At 23.4% G+C, this 18,026-nt stretch overlaps 1 long non-coding RNA gene across 1 annotated transcript; it reads right to left on the bottom strand.

Annotated features, from left to right (window-relative positions):
• Positions 1 to 1,114: 1,114 nt before the first annotated feature.
• On the bottom strand, positions 1,115 to 17,306 carry LOC136981376 (uncharacterized). Its single transcript, XR_010881701.1, has 2 exons — positions 17,260 to 17,306; positions 1,115 to 1,319 (listed from the first exon to the last, which is right to left on the bottom strand). It is a non-coding gene; the product is annotated as an uncharacterized lncRNA (long non-coding RNA).
• Positions 17,307 to 18,026: the final 720 nt, after the last annotated feature.

Here is an 18,026-nt window from a genome sequence, read left to right as displayed (position 1 = left end):
AAGTTACTTCTTGTTTAGTTTTTATTTTGCCACAAAACAAATTGTTTTTAATTTATTAAAAAATCTTTTCATGTAACTTTATTTTGATCTTATTTTCATGAATTGAATTATCAGAAAAAATTTATTTTATATTTAAATAATTTTTTTAAACCAATAAAAGTAAAAATCAATTTCAAAATAAAAAATAAATATAAAATTTAATGGAAGTAAAAAATAAGTTTACTTAATTCAAGAAATAAAAAATTAAATTTAAAAATTATTTATAAATCAATAAAATATTTCTATAGACTAAAAAAACATTAAAATAAAAATTTCATCTTAAAAATAAATAATGTTTTGATTCCATGTAATAGTATTTCTGTTCAACAGATATAAATCTTATAAACTATATAAAATAACAGAATTAAAAATATTTTATTAAATAACCGACTGAAAAAAATTATATTTATTAAAAAGAAATTTTTAAAAGAATGAAAATAATAAATTAAATATTATACAATATTATATTACAAAGATAACAATTTTAATCAAATTATTAAAAATTTTCAATACAAAATCTAAGTTTTTTCTTATTCCAACCTCTTATTTTACTTCGCTACTTAATGATTATACTGATTTACTTGTTTTTATTTCTTGAAGAAATTCTAATTTGTAATAGAAATATGGCATCTCGTAGACCATTACCATAATGTAAGTAGTATCCAAGAAGACATATAACGAAATGGAACGCAAATTTGGTAATAGCTCTATAGCAAATTTTTCATATTACATATTAGAGTTTTAGACGTCAACATATAACATTATAACACATTTCTCTTTCTCAAAATTATTCAATATGTATTTTTTGCGTAATTTAAAAAAGCATATGCTTAGACTAGGAACTAAACGACGGATGTAAATAGATAGGAAATAATGTAATAAATATAGAATAAAAAATAGTGGATATTATATAACTATTCTTGTAGCTCCTGTTAGTCAAATATTTTATCTAATATAATTTTTAATTTAATTCTTCTTGCTTAAAGTGATAATTTATCCAGAATTTTCATTTTTCTAAACTTTTAACTACTTTTATTAGTTAATAATTTATTATGAAGAGAATAATTTAACATAATTTATTTTTAGCAATGCAATTTGTTTATTTCCTTAAAATTTATAAACATTAAAGTTTAATGAAAATATATATGATATGTTTCATGCTATATTTTGATCATCATTCAAAGTCTTCAAGTAAATCCGTTTGCAAGATTTTCTCAGAATTTCTCTTTTGGTATCTTCGCATTTCGTATGGGAAATCTCGCTGCATTGAGAATATTTCTCTAAAAATAAAAAGAGTCATTTTCATTAATCATATAATACAACAATCAAAAATAATTTCATTGATTTATAAATATTTACAGCACAAACTATATTATGTTAAGATTATTAATGTTTTTGTACAATTATTTAATAAATAATTCAGAAAATAATAAAAGATTCAGAAAACTTCTGTTTCTGAATCTTTTAATATATAACTGATTAAAAAATACTGCATTACATTTAAGCTATAACTTTCAATAATATAAACAAAATTGGAATTTGTATTAAAGTTGGTATATAAAATGATTCTTAGTGAAACACGAAAGGAGTTAATGATTATCTCAACTTCGTTTCCTTGCAGTTTTACTCATAATAATGAATAAATTTACTGATAAAATTCAACATCCGGAAGCTTAATTCTATCAGTTTGAACTTCAGGAAATTAAGGATATAGACAAAAATAGGTACTATTTGTGAGTATAAAAGAATGTATACCGTTTATTTTAAGAAAAATGCGTATAAAACTTAAACTTATTTGCGCTATCTTATATACGGTATTAGATACTTTATATAAACCTGATATTCCCGTTTCTTAAATGGCGTAGGATGAAAACATTTTGTCAGAAAATATTTACTTATTTAACTATTTTTAAAAGCAAATAAGAAGAAAAAATCACTACACTTAATTTACGAAATATAAATTAAATTTAAATTGTTTTTAAAAAATCGATAAAATAATTTTATAGACTACATAACGTAAAACAGTAGTTTTGTTAAAAATAAACAATGTTCTGATCTAATGATGTTAAAAACTACATTATTTTTTTACTAAATAAATAAATAAATATAAATATATATATATATATATATAATTTTAAAAGTATTTATCGTATTTATAGTCTGTAGTAATTCGATAAATGCCAGACAATTTCCTCGCTGTACAAGAAACAGAAGGAGGAAAAAAACACAAACAGAAATCTCTATTACTATTTTTCAATCTTGAAAGAAAATCCAAAAGTGTCTGTTACGGTTTAAATCGATGAGGGATAGGGACTAACGGTCGTTCCTACACCATCAATGAAAAATGATTTTCATGAATGATCGATTTGAGCGATTTCTAAAAAAAAAGGGTGAACATTTTCACAAAAGAAAATAAAATAAAAGATTCTGAAAATCACTTTAAATTTTTATATTTTATTTTCTTCGACGATTGATGTGAAAAGCTGTTAAAATTTCAATGGAGACCAATTTAGTTTCTAACAGTTATAATACAAAATGTAAATTATTTTTTTCTGTTTTTTTTAAATTTTAAATTAAGCAAATGTTTTGAAATATAGTAACAATAACCTGAACGATATATTACAAAAATAAAATGCATAGAAAAGTGGGGAAAAAGAAATGAATAAAATAAAAATCAACGTCATAAACAATGCAGGTTCACATAAAGTCAAGCTAAATGATGAAGTATGAGCGTGCAATACATTTTTTTTATACATTAGATAAATAATAAGCTTTATGAATAAATAGTCAAAATAAATCAATAAGTGGGTAACTCTGGATTCTAAGGCGTGCACATTACACAACTGGAAACGCATCAATAAATGCAATGGAAAAGTTTTAAAATCATTACCATACGCAATTATATTTAAGCTATTGTTAAAATTGTTTTCTTGATAAATTATTATTCAAATTATCAATAAAACAATGATTTAAATGCAATGTGTAGCAAAATCATATATATGAATTATATATTCATAATATACGGATGTGTAAAAACCTTAATATATTTAAGTTTTAATCATTAAACAAACGTAAATTCCACAATAATTAAAATGATCATTGTTATGGTAAATGATCATTGGTATTAAATAGATTTTAAAAAAGAAAAAAAACCCTCATTAATTTAATAATTAGAAAGAAAAATAATTGAAATATATAATTTTCATTAGAGAAGGCAGAAAATGTTTTAATCTTAGTTTTAAAAAAATGTTATTTCAGTAAACATTATTGTTATTTCAGTATAAAACATTTGATGTTAATTTTAATTATTAATTTATCAATGAAGGTAATTTATTTACTTTTTTCGACATTAACTGTTATTATTCAAATAAAAAAATGCTATTTTTTATTTTACAAACCTGTTAGTATTAAAAAATTTATCAAATATAGTAGATAGTAAACAAATATTTGTATTCAGTATTTTCAAACGAGATATTTATTTAATCGGCAATTCATGAAATGATACTGTAGAAAAAATAACATATTGCCCCGAAACTTCATTTCTAGAAGAATTTTTCTATTCTATTCATTTATTTGGGAAAATTTCTCAAAAAGCAATTCAAAATGTGATTCTATTGCACATTAATTAATTACTTACATTATCTTTAAGCAATGGATACGCAAAGAATAAAAAAATAGAAGAGTTATATATTCAGAAGACACTGTTTTGCACCGTATTGTTTACAGACAGATGAAAGTAATTTATTTCTTTTTTAATATAAGCAAACTATCTATCTCATTGTTCTTAATTACGTTATACATTGCCTGCTGTTAGGAACAAAGGAAAAATAGTAATAATGTGTCTGATGACAAATCATTTTGAGTAATGAAGGAACTCTGTAATAACACTGTGAGATGTGATCAAATTTATTTTAAAATATATAATTTTCTCAATGTAATAATTTTCATTAATTAAGGAACCGATACAGAAAAGTGAATATTATAAGTTTAAATATTTTAAAAAATATATAATAAACAATTGAAAAAAATTCTTTAGGAATTCTTTTTTCTTCATTTTAACGTTATTAATAATTTCTCCTTTCATTTTAAATCATAATATTAATGATTTTTTTATGTAAGCAGTTCACATTTCTTTCCAAGTCAATTGATTTTTTAAAATAATATTTAGTTTTAAAGAAAAACTCATTAAAAGTAATCTCATATTTAAGAAATAAGTAAATATTCTTTCCAATTAAATTTAACAAAAAATACTTTCATAAATCAAAATAAAATTTTTAATACATATTTTTATCGATATATGGATGTTTAAAATATATATATTTAGTAAGACATTTTACGAAAATTAATTGTAAAAGTCAACGAGGAATAAATTGTATTTAAAATTTATTTGACTTCACTTTCTTGTTGTCTGCGATGCTTCCAACGTTATTCATATTGATAAAAATTTATTATTATTAATAACGTTTCTGTTTCGATTTATTAGCTCCTATCTCAGTAAATTTTGAAATATTTTAATTAGAAATGATGTTTTAAAAATTTCAAAATGCTATGAATTTAAAACGAGAAAAGACACTACTGATAATTAGAAAATATTCAAATACTTCAATCGAATTCAATTATAAATAAAATAATATTTTAAAAAATCATTTAAAATTTAAATAACATTAATAAATGGAAATATTTTAAAAATAAAAAATGGTATAAAAAGTTTATAAATATATTTTTCTGTCTACATTTTCAATGTTAAGGCATGGAAAGAAATTCAATTTTTATAAATGATGTTAAAAAAATTTTAAACTTACGTTAACATTATTTCAGTCACAGTAAAGTAGTAAAAAAAGAAATATGAAAATATTAAGTAAAATAGAGAAACTTTTATTTTATATTCACGGTGATGAGCAGAAAGAAACATTATAATTTATTCTGTCTTTATAATGCATATCTCGTCTCATTGACACGCAAGTCGTGATAAAATTCCATCAAACACAAAGAATGAATTTCAAAGTAAGACAAACATCATTCCAAGGTAAAGAAATCACACGTTCCGAATTTCAAAGTAAATTACAATAGACAAATACTTTGGTTTGAAGGAGACAAATCATTATCATATATATATATTACAAATTTTTTTGACAGATCTGCATATATCAATGTATATATACATTACCATACATTATAGGGTCTATTTCTTAAATTAATGGATAGTTTAAATTGTATTTTCATATTCATTAAAAGTATGGACCACATTCTAATTTACAACCAAAAATTTAATTATTTCGCATCTTATTATTGAAATTAGTTTATAAGATAATTGACCGAACCAAACATTAACCATTTCAATTGAGAATAAGATTTAAATGATCAAGATTGTTATCATGACGGTGATTACAAAAGTATAAAGTTAGTTAATTGGCAACATTAACTAAATGCAACGTTGTCATTAGCACATCATAATATTTAACAAAATGAAAAAGAGAGAGACCAGAATTTTGTTACGATGATTATTCGAATAACATTTGCTGCTGCTGATGTATTAGTTTGGTGTATTTGAGAAAATATTTTTGTAAGTAATTACAGTCAACATTTTTTATATTACGTGAAAGTCTGAGTAATATTTATTGAAGATAAAAGGCAAATAAAGTATAAAATACCTTTTAGATTAATTTAGCATTAATGAAAATATTATAATTACAAAATGTGTTATTGGTTTTTAATTTTAATAAATTAAAATTTAAGTTATTAATTTGTACACCAAGAAAATTATTAAGTTTTCTATATAGTTTTTATTTTGAGAAGACTTTATAATATCGTTTTCCTATTCTTATCATTATTTTCTTACTACCTAATATATTATTTTGTTATTTTATACATTCTTAATTTTATGTTATCATTTTTTCTTTTAAATAGTACTTTAAATAAAGTTTTTTAAATACTAAAACGAGAAAAACTCCAATATATTGTACTTCAAGTTAACGTGTTTTTTAGAAAACATCGATTTATAATTCAGTAATTATTTTACTGCAAGGATTTTAAGCAATTTATCAATTTGAATGCTAAAAGTGAGTTTCAAAAATTAAATCAAGTAACGGTATTAAACTCTTTCTTCTAACAATTTTTGTTAAAGTACATGTTTTAAATATTAATCAAAGATCAAATCCCTCTTGGAATGGCAGAAAAGTAGGTTAAAACAGCAAGTTTGTTAAAAATTCTTAAGAAATTTCAAATAATAGTCATTTATTATAATAAAGGATTAGCGATCACTTCACTTCTGTAATACTTTAATCTATTTTTTTTCTTTCATGTATATTTTAAAATAAAACTTTCATGCAATGTTATAATCTTTGAAATTTTATGTATATCTAGTTCAAATAACAAAGTATCTTATAAAAGAAAAATGTTTTAGTTTTTCATAGTTATACTATGCAAAATAATATTTTGTTATCTGTTCTAGAATTATATACACATACATGTACAGTATGTAAATATATTATAAAATTTTACATTATTACATAAATTGTAATATTTAACGTAGTAAATTCATATTATATTAATAAACTTGTGGTTTATTCCATATAATAACAGTATGTGATAAAAATTAATTACAAATAATTATATTATCTGTTTACATTGATAGTTTTTATTACAGTGTAGAGTCTATTTAAAGGTCTACGCTGAAGGAAGAGAGAAAGAGAAGAAAAGATCCCAGTAGGGTACTGAGCAGATAGGATGAATAAGAAAGTATGAGGGGGGAAAACTTGTTTACAAGTTAGGATAGTAGATTCAGCGCTTACAAAGAAATAATTCTATTTCTTTCACATTTGTTGAAACAATAACATAGAATATACGACTTAAAATTAAAATTAATTAATATTCTATGTTCTATATAATTATTTTTTATAATAAATATAAAATTAATGTAAAATTAAGACAATGTAAAGAGACAAACAAACAGTTTATTCTTTTATGTGATAGAAATAAATATATATCTGTTACAAATACAGATTCAACATAAATTTATTCACATATTGTGTACACATGTAAATTAAAATTTATTTTAAAAGATGATAATTTTATTTTGTGTATATACAATATGACTTATTAAATTGTAGTTTAACTAATAATATCTCAACTTTTTGATTTACTTAATTTCATCAAATAAGAAACATATATTTATTAAAAATATAAATATTAAAATTTATATGATAAAAATAAATTTAAAATAAAATTTATTTCATGAAAATTCAGTATAAAATTTATTAATAATACTCGGTAAAAATTAATTATAAATGAAAATATAAACGAAAGTCTAAAAGTAATGATATAGATGTAAATAATATAACTGTTCTCACGTCATCTTTCTTAAGTAAATTTAACAAATGTCATATATTTCTGAAATGTTAATATTATATGAAATACTATATAAACAACAAGATTGATGTAATTTTTCACACCGGCCGCATAAATCACTTTATTTTATTTTATAAATGTATAAATGATATTATAAACTGATATATACATACATACAGCCATACTAACACACATACATACGATGTATTTTCTTTAATTTAAGTTTTATTTTTCAATTACTAATGTTTTAATTAAAATTTGTTTTTCGTTTGTGTTTCCTATTATATTCGGGGATTAATGTTCCTGAATTTAAAATTATTCAGTTTCACATGTATGACTAAGAAATCTTTCATTACAACTGATATCCATATGAATATGTAAATCTATAAATAATAATAATAATAATAGATATATTTTTATTTAATGTAATTTAATCCTTAATTTTTGAAATTTCACAGCAATTTTTTTATCTAATAATTTTCTTTAGTGAATTCAACCCTTTCTGCTATGTTAAAATTTTAAGAATAACTTTTGTATTTATTACCATTTATTACATGTTAATTTATCATAATAAATTAACATGTTTCAATTCTTTTATTATAGCAAAGAGTATAAGTAAATGAGAATAAATTATGAATTGAAATATTAATTTAAAAATTATATAATTTTTGTTTTCTTGAATATTCTTATAATTTCGTTATAATTACAAGACAGAAACAAAAGGAAATTGTGTCTTTCTCACTGTCTTTAGCAAATATATAAATATAAATTATGTAATTTTATAACAAACGAAATAGTATTAGGTCTACATGCGCATACTTAATAAAATTCATGAATGGAGCTTTTAATTTTTTGAATATTTAATATAAAATATATTACAAAGTATTTTTGTTTTTTAAAGAATATTACACAAAATTTTCTTTGTGTGAAAAGCAATAACAACTAAGAAAATAGTGCAGCTGTTTGATAAAATTAATTAATTTTAGTTCATTTTCAAACTTGTAGCAGTATAATCTTTCTAGATACAAATTCAAAAACTCGTTTATAAAAATTCAATATCTAGCAATTATTTATATGATCGGATTTAATTTAATATAATTCAATTTAATTTGTTAAGGACTTCAAGACACCAGCTTACATATCTTTATTATTTTAGATTTTAAAACAAGCTCAGAAGTTAGTTGTTAAAATGCACAAATTTTAATTTGACGAAAAGTTTAAAATTTAGAATCCCAAAACAATTAAAATAAATAATTTCTTATAATGTACTGTTGAAAATTCTTTCGCATCTTATTGATTATACGCCTACCTGAAATGACTGTGCCACAAATACAAATCTACTTTATCTCACTATTTTTAGACTTAAGTTTATGGTTTAATCTTTTCGATTGTTCTTATCAAAGTAATAAGAAATTAAATCACAATATTCCAATATAAAATATTTTTAAAATTGATTATTAAATATTTATAAATGTTCTGATAATATTTAAATGTTAAAAGTATGAAATTCTCAAAATTTATTTGTGAATAATTTGAGATTTGATAGATATATAAGCATTACTTGCTTATTACATGAATACAACAGTATGTAAAAAGTTAATTCTTTTCCATACCACACGGTGTAATCTAAATTCTTTAGCTTGTATCCAATAAATATTATAATTTATAAATCAAATTTGTGTGCTTATATATAAATATATTCCTAAATAAATTTTGAGAACTTAATATCTCATGCTTGTATTAAGAGTGTAGTAATATATACTGTCTTCAGTAACTACTATTAAATCTATTTTATCCTCTTGGTCTGTATTATATCGTCTAGTATTATCTGGAAAAATATCATGTCATATTTCTTGGTACATAGGTACAATTTCTATCTTATTTATTCATAATTAATCTCTTTCTTTGTGCAAGACAATTATAGTACAAGAGTGTAACAGTCGTCTTTTCTTGACGTGAACCTTTATATCTGATGTATGCACTAATGGCAAACGTTGACATATCTTCATACCGTATCAAATTTCCTATCTGATATCGATATGATGCGAAAAATTACGGAGAAATTTCATCTCCATTTATTTTTTGGTATGTATACGCATGAAATCATTTCATTATACAATCTATTTGATAAATATAATGATGTGTTTTACATAAAATGTGTTTGTCAAGTAAAGAAATCGTATAATGTGTATTGTATATTTTAAACATAAAACTTGTTGAATGCGCCTAGGAATTATTTTATATTAAAAATTAATTCTTTTATAATTTTATTAAATAGTTCTTTAAATTATAAATATAAAACATTTGTAAAATTACAAATAATTATTTTATATAATATTATCTAATTTGAAAAATAAAACAGTTTTCTTTATGAGTGTTATAGACTGAAAAGAAATCAGATCATAAAAAAATAAGAAAAAAGTTTATTTATTGGAAAGAATGACTTCGGAATAAACTAATTTTAAATTTCAAAGATTTTAAAGTGAAAAGTTCTGTTTTGGTGAATTTGACTCATTTGTGTTATATTTTTGTATATGAAGGCCTCATACTCAATTTACTTTCTTGTTAATATAGACTTATAGTTGTTAGTAAATAAATTTAAAAAGAAGTTATCTATGATTCATTGTTATCACTAGAAATTCTGCAACTGCATTGTTATCTTCTTCTCTCTAAAGAAAGAAAAAAGAAGATAAAAAAATAGTGACTCCATCGAGAAAAAGAAGATATAGATGAGACTACATTATAAAACAGAATAAATTTTTCTGAAATGCAACTGAAGCAAAGAAGAAACGAATTATACAATATTCTTTATGCCAATATTAACTTTTTCTTCCTTTATGTTGTGTTTTTGTATATTATGTTTCCTTTATATAATAATAATGGTATAATTCGAAAAGAAATCTTTAAAAGCTGATATTAAGTAAATAATTTTTCGTAATTATGATATTTGGAAATAATCTGAATTTGTTTAGCATTATGTAGTTTCGAAATTAAATAATTAATATGTTATATTAATAAGTCTTAACGATTTTTCATAATAAAACTAAAACTAAAAAAAAAACAAAACCACTCTACATTTAATCAATGATGATTGTGGTGTTTCATTTCGACAAAATCGTTAACCCTCTTGCTAACAGATGGCGGTGCATTCTTCCTAGTATACAATTTGAAATTCTCGAAAGGACCTACATTCGGGTATATACTAATAAAATGAAGTGCTCTTTAATAATACATAATACTTTTATGAAGAATGAGTGAAGACGTTATTTCAAAATATTGAAAAAACAATTTTAAATTATTAATGTTTAAAATGAGATTTTTAAATACTTAATATTTTATAGGATATAAAAATATATTAAATATTTTACTTAATACTTTATCTATCATGTACTTTATTATTGAATATTGATAATTTAACGATTTTAGATGTAAATAAAATATTGTTATCTAAGGAAGTAGCATTATTAACTTTAACTTCATTAATGTATTATGTTGAGATTAATGCAATGTATCTTGTGCAATTTTTTTACTGATGTATTAAAAAGAAATAATCCTCTAACTATTATTATTGATATATTAGTTTAGTAGAATACCATTAGTTATTCAGCTGTAAATGTTAGAAATATAGAATTTATTTATGAAAATGATCTAGTAAAAAATGAAATTGAACAACTGCCAAATATAATTGTTCAGTTGTATTTCAGCAGCATCTGCATTGTCAAAATCTTTTTTTGGCAGAATATCGATGTCGCTAAGTACCAAAGAAAATATTAAGGATTTCTTTGACAATTTTTTGATACTTTTGATAGTGTGAATTCTTTCATTGATGAATTCTGTTTGCGAGAAGAATCGAATTTGTAAAATTAACTCAGAAGCTTACTTAATAAAAAATTAATTAAAAAGTTTAATGAAAAGTAATCAATTGGATTTAAATATTTTGTTAAATGTAAAAAGCAAATGTAAATACAATTTACACTTAACAAACTAAAACTTAACACCACTGATTCGTTTAATATTCTACTCACAAGATGCTTTAAAATTGATAGACCAACCGATATTAATTATGTAAAGATAAAGCAAGACCCAATAAACCCATAATCTTCACTTAAAGAGGAATTAATTTCAAAATAAATTATTAAAATATTTTAAACTGATTTTTAATTGCATTATTGAAATTTCATTTTTTGCATACGTAAAGATAAAAAAATAGGCTATCTATAACACGATGACAGTGTCAATACAATATAAAATCCTATAAGGCATGAATGTTTTAATTATTTATGCTGTATAAATAATTTTTCTCTAACACACCCTATTTATGATTATCACTACAATTATCACATAAAATATAAATAATATTCCATAAGCGTTATGAATATAAATAACAGCAGAATTTTATTAACTTCTAGAACAAAAATAAGCGAAGACTCTATTTATAGAAGTATGCCAGTACCATTTTTATTAATTTATTTTGAAAAATATAGATTACAAAGCAAACAAAACTAAAGAATTAATTTAGGCCTATTTTTTTACATTCGTCCAATCGATTAAACATAGTAGCAGTAGTTAGAAATAACATTTAATCTTCTAGATTTCGAGTACATTATGAGAGCATTTTGGACAGACTCCGCCCTCGTAATAAGGCAGACAATTTCCGTTGCTACTACAATATAATTTACCAGCTTCCCACATTCCAACACTGGTAGTAGGGAGGTGCAGTGATTGACCGTTATTCTCTCTGTAACATACTTGGTGATAGATAATGGACACACGTACAATTGGTTTATTCTTGCAAATGATTTGTTGATGTTTCGATTATAATTTTCTATTTATTTTATTATTGTTAATATTATTTTTATGTATGTATTAATTTAAATTTATATTACAAAACTCTCATTAATTATTTCAATATTATAAATCGATTATTAATATTAAGCTCGTGTGTTTTCTATGATATTAAACATATATACTTTATATTTATTAATATTTTCATACTAAACATAAAATTTTGAAAAGGTGAATGAACTCGAGAATTTCAGTTATATTATGTTAGTTATCCTTCAAAATGTTATTTTATTCATTAATACATTTTTAATTAAATAATTTTTGCAATTAAAAAATAAAACTTAGCAAACTCTCTACTACAAATAAGTAGTATAGTATACTTTTATTTTTATACGTTATAAAATAGGGCATTTTCTATATACAAATGTCAATAACAGTCGTAAGTTTATATGATTAATATATATATATATATATATAATATATATATGTTTTATAAATATTTCACTCTTTTTCACGGAAATAATACTCATTATTAATAAATCATTATGCACATAATTATTAAAGATTATTTTGTTTTTATATATAAATATTAAAGGAAAGTTTTCCCATTAATTCTAAGAAAGTCAACGGCATTCAAATTCTCAGATTTAATTAATAATTTATTTTTAATTATCTTCGATGCTTTCGAATTAGAATATTTTTCGAGTAGTTCATTTAATGTAGAAAAATAGTTAAAACCTTTATTAAAGCGATGTGCTGGTTACAACAGATAAGCACCCTACATACAAGTGGATGGCTTTGAGCTATTGTCGTTCTCTCCATAGCAGGTGACAATGTGGCGTAGCGTGCAAGTTGTGGGTACTACAACAAACTATATTTATCATTGTCTTTCTCACATGGAGAAAAATTAATCGTGCGTATCCTTGCAATTTCGCTTGAATGAATTTTTGTTTCTTTGGAATCCACCAGAAATACATTAAATAATGCAATATTCTTTAATTAAATTGATGATTCAAATGTAAAAAAAAACAGATATTTCTTTATTGTCGTACTTATCAATAAATTTATAACCGAAAAGGTGGTTTTTGTCATTTTTTAAAAAATTCTATTAGTTTAAATAAAATCGCAACAAATCTTTCGAACGTTTCAGTATTTTCTTTCAGTGTTATGATAGATATTATTTTTTACTAGAAATAACTGGACATTATTTTTTTGAAACTTTTCTTTTATCTTGCCACACCCCAAAAAATTATTTCGTTAAAATACTGTTTGAAATGTTCTTTTTTTATTTTAGATATTTTCTAACAGATTGATAGCAAGGAACGTCTTTCTATTCTATATAAAATAAAAGAAAGGCAACAGTTTCTATTCCTTTACTAGAATGTTGTTTTTTTTTTTTTTTTTTTGTAAATATTTTGTTTCTTGTAACATTTCTTTCCAACTCTAACGAATCAAACTTTTTAAATTTCCAATGTACGTTTTTTCTATTTGTTTTTGTTTAAACACATTTATATGTTTATATATGTGTGATGGCTTTTCTGTCATCCGCATTCTGGATAAAAAAGAAAAAAAAAAGAAAATTAAACAACAATTATCAAATAATTCTTCCCATAAAAACTTTTCAATAAATTTATTTTCTACAGAAAAAACAAATATACAATCTTAATGACTTTGGCTACGATGTTTCGACACAGTTCTTTGAACATCAATGCCATTAGTTATTCATTAATCTTCGGTAACTATTTTTCTGTAAAAATAATTTTATTTATTTTATATATTTTTTTTATTCTTATCGAATTCTAAAATATTTATTAAAGTTGTAGAAATACGAAAGATGTAATGTATAAAATAAAATATTAAATTACCAATTAAAATAAAATTTATTAAATAAAAACATTATTTGAAGCAAAAAACATATTATATATATATATATTGTTGTGGATTTTTAATTATTATTTAATGAATGTTTATTTATTTCGAGTTTATGTTATGTATGTAATATATATATATTTTTTTTAATATAACAAACAGATATAATAAATCAGTTAATCAGTGTTGTAACTTTTTCATCTCTTTAAAAACAACTACATGAATTATCAACATTATTTACGTTATGGGAAACATTGAATGGATTCTATCTATTTTTAAATATTTTTAAACGACAGAAAAGTCGTAAATGTAAATAACACAATATATCTAAGATAAATTTCACGATGCCAAGATTAAGAAAAAGTCGAAAATCACTTATAACGACACTATATCTTTTAAAGTTCATAAAAGCCCAATGTCATGGGTATCTTCTTCTGTCTCCTAGGTAACAAAGATAACCTTCTGTCTCAAGGATTTTCTCTTACTCCATTATCCTTTTTTTGAGTAAATCTCAGATACTGTAGGATCAAGTCAACGCATTTAAAGAAATCTGTAATGCCATTTACTGAAGGGGACTTTGAAGGGAAGACCGGTTGATAATGCGTTTGGAACCGCATTAATAAAGGAGAACCAAGTCGCTGTTTAGCAGAGTTCTCCACTGTTAATGTGTTTTAAATGCTTTCAACTTTGCATGATTCATAATGAGATACAGTAAAGGACTTGACAATGTTTCCATAAAAAATAACATAATTCTTATCTTTAGTATTTTTTAGTTTATGAGATGATATTTTCGACTAATTGAAATCTTAGTAATAACGAGGAAACGTAATTATAATTGACAATCATTTGTGATTTAATGTTAGAGCTTAATGCTATTTCTCGCGGATTTAAGAGAAATAAACTATTCTAATCACTTTTAGATGTTCTTTAATTCTTTGTCTGAAAGATATTAAAATTATATTTTTAATTAAAGGAAAAAGAATATTTTGAAAGTTATGCAAGCCTGATACCTTGCTCAGTTCAATTCCAAGCAAAAATGCGCTTAGAAAATTTTATCTTTTAAAGTCTGGAAAAGTTTATATGAGATCTTATAAAAATAATTATTATTTACATATTTTATTACATATAAAAATTAACTTATTGACTGAAAATTTAAATTCTATATGTGAAGTCTTACTGTAGACAGACAAACAGATAATTAAAATAAATAGAATATCTGTAAAAGAAAATATTATAAGTGGCTTAATAAAAATTTTTGAAGATTAGTAATGATATTTTTGCCAGTAAAGATATTAATATATCGGAATACAAAGCTTATTCCATCAACAGTACATTTACGATGGCATAAGTAGCGAGTATATATAAATATCAATTGTTTTTCTTTTAACATAATATAATTTTTAGACTTTTAAAGCTTAAATGTATTAAATTCTTAATTATTCAAAAATTTAATAATTTAATCAAAATATTCATTAAATACAAAATTATAAAAATATTTCATTTTAGTAACAGTAATAATCCGATGATTTTCGTTTACGTAATTACAAAGTTAATTTTTTCAATTTTATATTATTGTTATTTATTAGCACTTTGTATTAATATGCTTTTTAATGTGTATTTTTTAACAGATTAACTTCATTATAATGAATAATTTCAATGATATTTATGAATTTCAGAAACTTCGATTAGTATAAAATGTATTAACAATTTATACTTATATATATATATACTTCGTATTAGATGATATGCCTGTATTTTAGTAATTTAGTAATAACATCAGTAGAGGTATAACGATAGCCTCTGTCTTTATGTGATTACTATCATTCGATAAAGGGATCAGATAATCAATAGCTTTGTACAGTCTGTAGATCTACCTGTAGTTTTCACCTAATCATTGGGGAGCAGTACTTTAGCGTATGTCCGACGGTCGACAGTTCTAACATTGATAGATTATACCATTAGTGCTTGACACTGGGTTTGTCTTCATCCAAATTGGAAGTATATGGCAAATGACAGAGCTATTTGTCGCTGGATCTTGGCTACATATGATCTCCTTCAGTACTATCTGATCTAACTTAGCCATTTATATAGAGATTCTTGGATGTTCTCTTGTGGTGAAAAATATGATCAGATTCCACTTCGAGTGAATAAGGTCAATTGAGAAAAGATTGAATGTGTTTCCAATAGCAATAAATTTTGGTCAGCATTTATAATAGTCAAGGAGAAAAAATACAATATTTACATAAAAATTTACTTATCTAAAAGTAATTTGTTATTATTTTAAATGAAATTTAACGCAAAACAATTTAGCGTAAATTAAGCTGGCAATAAAAGAAACAAATTAAAACTATGAATTGTCTCACTAAAAATGTCACGCATCAAATTATATTACAGCTTTCACATTGGCTAGCATTTAGAGATTGAAATTACATCTACTTCGACAAAGAATGACTGATGCCGAATATTATGATGTTTTCTAATTGCTTCAGCGAGAGACATTTTCCAAGCAATTTCTAGAAGCAGTAGCATAGGCTAATGTTTTATACTGGAGATGCTAAGACCGATGCAGGCTGACAAATGACTGTTGGGGATGTGTACTGTAGATCATAGACATTGCTTCTGTAATTTATTTTTATTGCTGGCTGAAGTGAAGAGATATTGGTGCTGTTATAAATTTCTTTAGCCGCATAGTTGACAAGATCGCAATGGAAAGTAATTTATTAACATCTTTCTGTTTCCAAGTCAGCTGTTCTGACTTTTAGATATTGTTGTGTTAAAGCAGTGTTCTAATATTCCTTAGTTTTAAAGTGAATAATACTCCGTAATGAGACAAAAATAGACCTATAAATGAAAATATTTATTGCCATTAAATTTACAATTTATGTGAGCGTGTTTAGATTATTAGAAAATTACATTCTACGTATCATTACAGAGACGATATTTAATAGTTTATCGTTAAACGACAATTTTAATTAAACTCATTCGATGGGTTAAAAATATTTCACATCGATAATAAAAGTACGCTATCAAATTGATCATTGTTGAATAAATCAAAAGTTTATAAAATATATTGCTTCATTGTATTACTAAACACAATTCTGTGACAAATACAGTTGTCAAGAACAGACAAAGGGTGGAGTGAGGACACATCGAAAATATGGCAAAGGCGCACGTGACTGAAAGCGATTTATTGGACAATCTGGCAATAGATGTTCTTACCTGTAAACAGACGAGATAAAACAGTTTGGTAAAACAACGACTTTTCCGACAGGCACAAATGGCGAACGTTGTTTTCTGGCCGTTGCCATGGCAATGCTGTACCGACTTTCGGAAATATGGCGTCATTCGATTTCTCTTCGTCACAGCTGTTGATTGTCAGACAGTCTGCAAATTGCATATTATAATTCTGATTGTGAGGATACCATTGTAGCTTATAAACACACATTTTTTAAATTTCAATATGTCATTTTCAAGGTGATAAAATTTACTTAATTAATTTATGTTACTTGTGCAGATTTTTAAATGCACCGTATTGTATTTTGCACGTTACATGTATATTACATGTTCCCTCAAAATATACGCCCAAAATAGGCGTGGTTGAGTTTATATCGATCGTTTCTTTTATCATGCGTAATCACTAGTTTAATGGTGTTTTTATGAGTAGCAATTAACATTCATAGCACAACTGAATTTGTGATAATAATAAGAATGCTTACATATCCCAATAATGTGAATAATTTTAGGAACGTTACGGTGATCACTAATTTTACATTCCATAGATCTATGCTTAATCATGTACGATGCAAAACGTTCTTATGCAAGCGTCATAACTGAGTTTATGCGAATTCTTTTATTACTTGAAAAAAATATATTCCACTGTAAAAAATCTTACAGTTACTATTGTACTTTTGAAAACATTGAAGATGTATACTTATTATTTATTTAAATTATTCCTTCTAAAATAAAAATATACAACAAATATTGAA

Source organism: Centruroides vittatus, unplaced genomic scaffold (assembly GCF_030686945.1).
Source record: "Centruroides vittatus isolate TY-2023 unplaced genomic scaffold, ASM3068694v2 contig_754, whole genome shotgun sequence".
NCBI lineage: Eukaryota > Metazoa > Arthropoda > Arachnida > Scorpiones > Buthidae > Centruroides > Centruroides vittatus.
The sequence above is the reverse complement of the archived record's forward strand: the minus strand, read 5'-3'. Positions and strand labels throughout refer to the sequence as shown.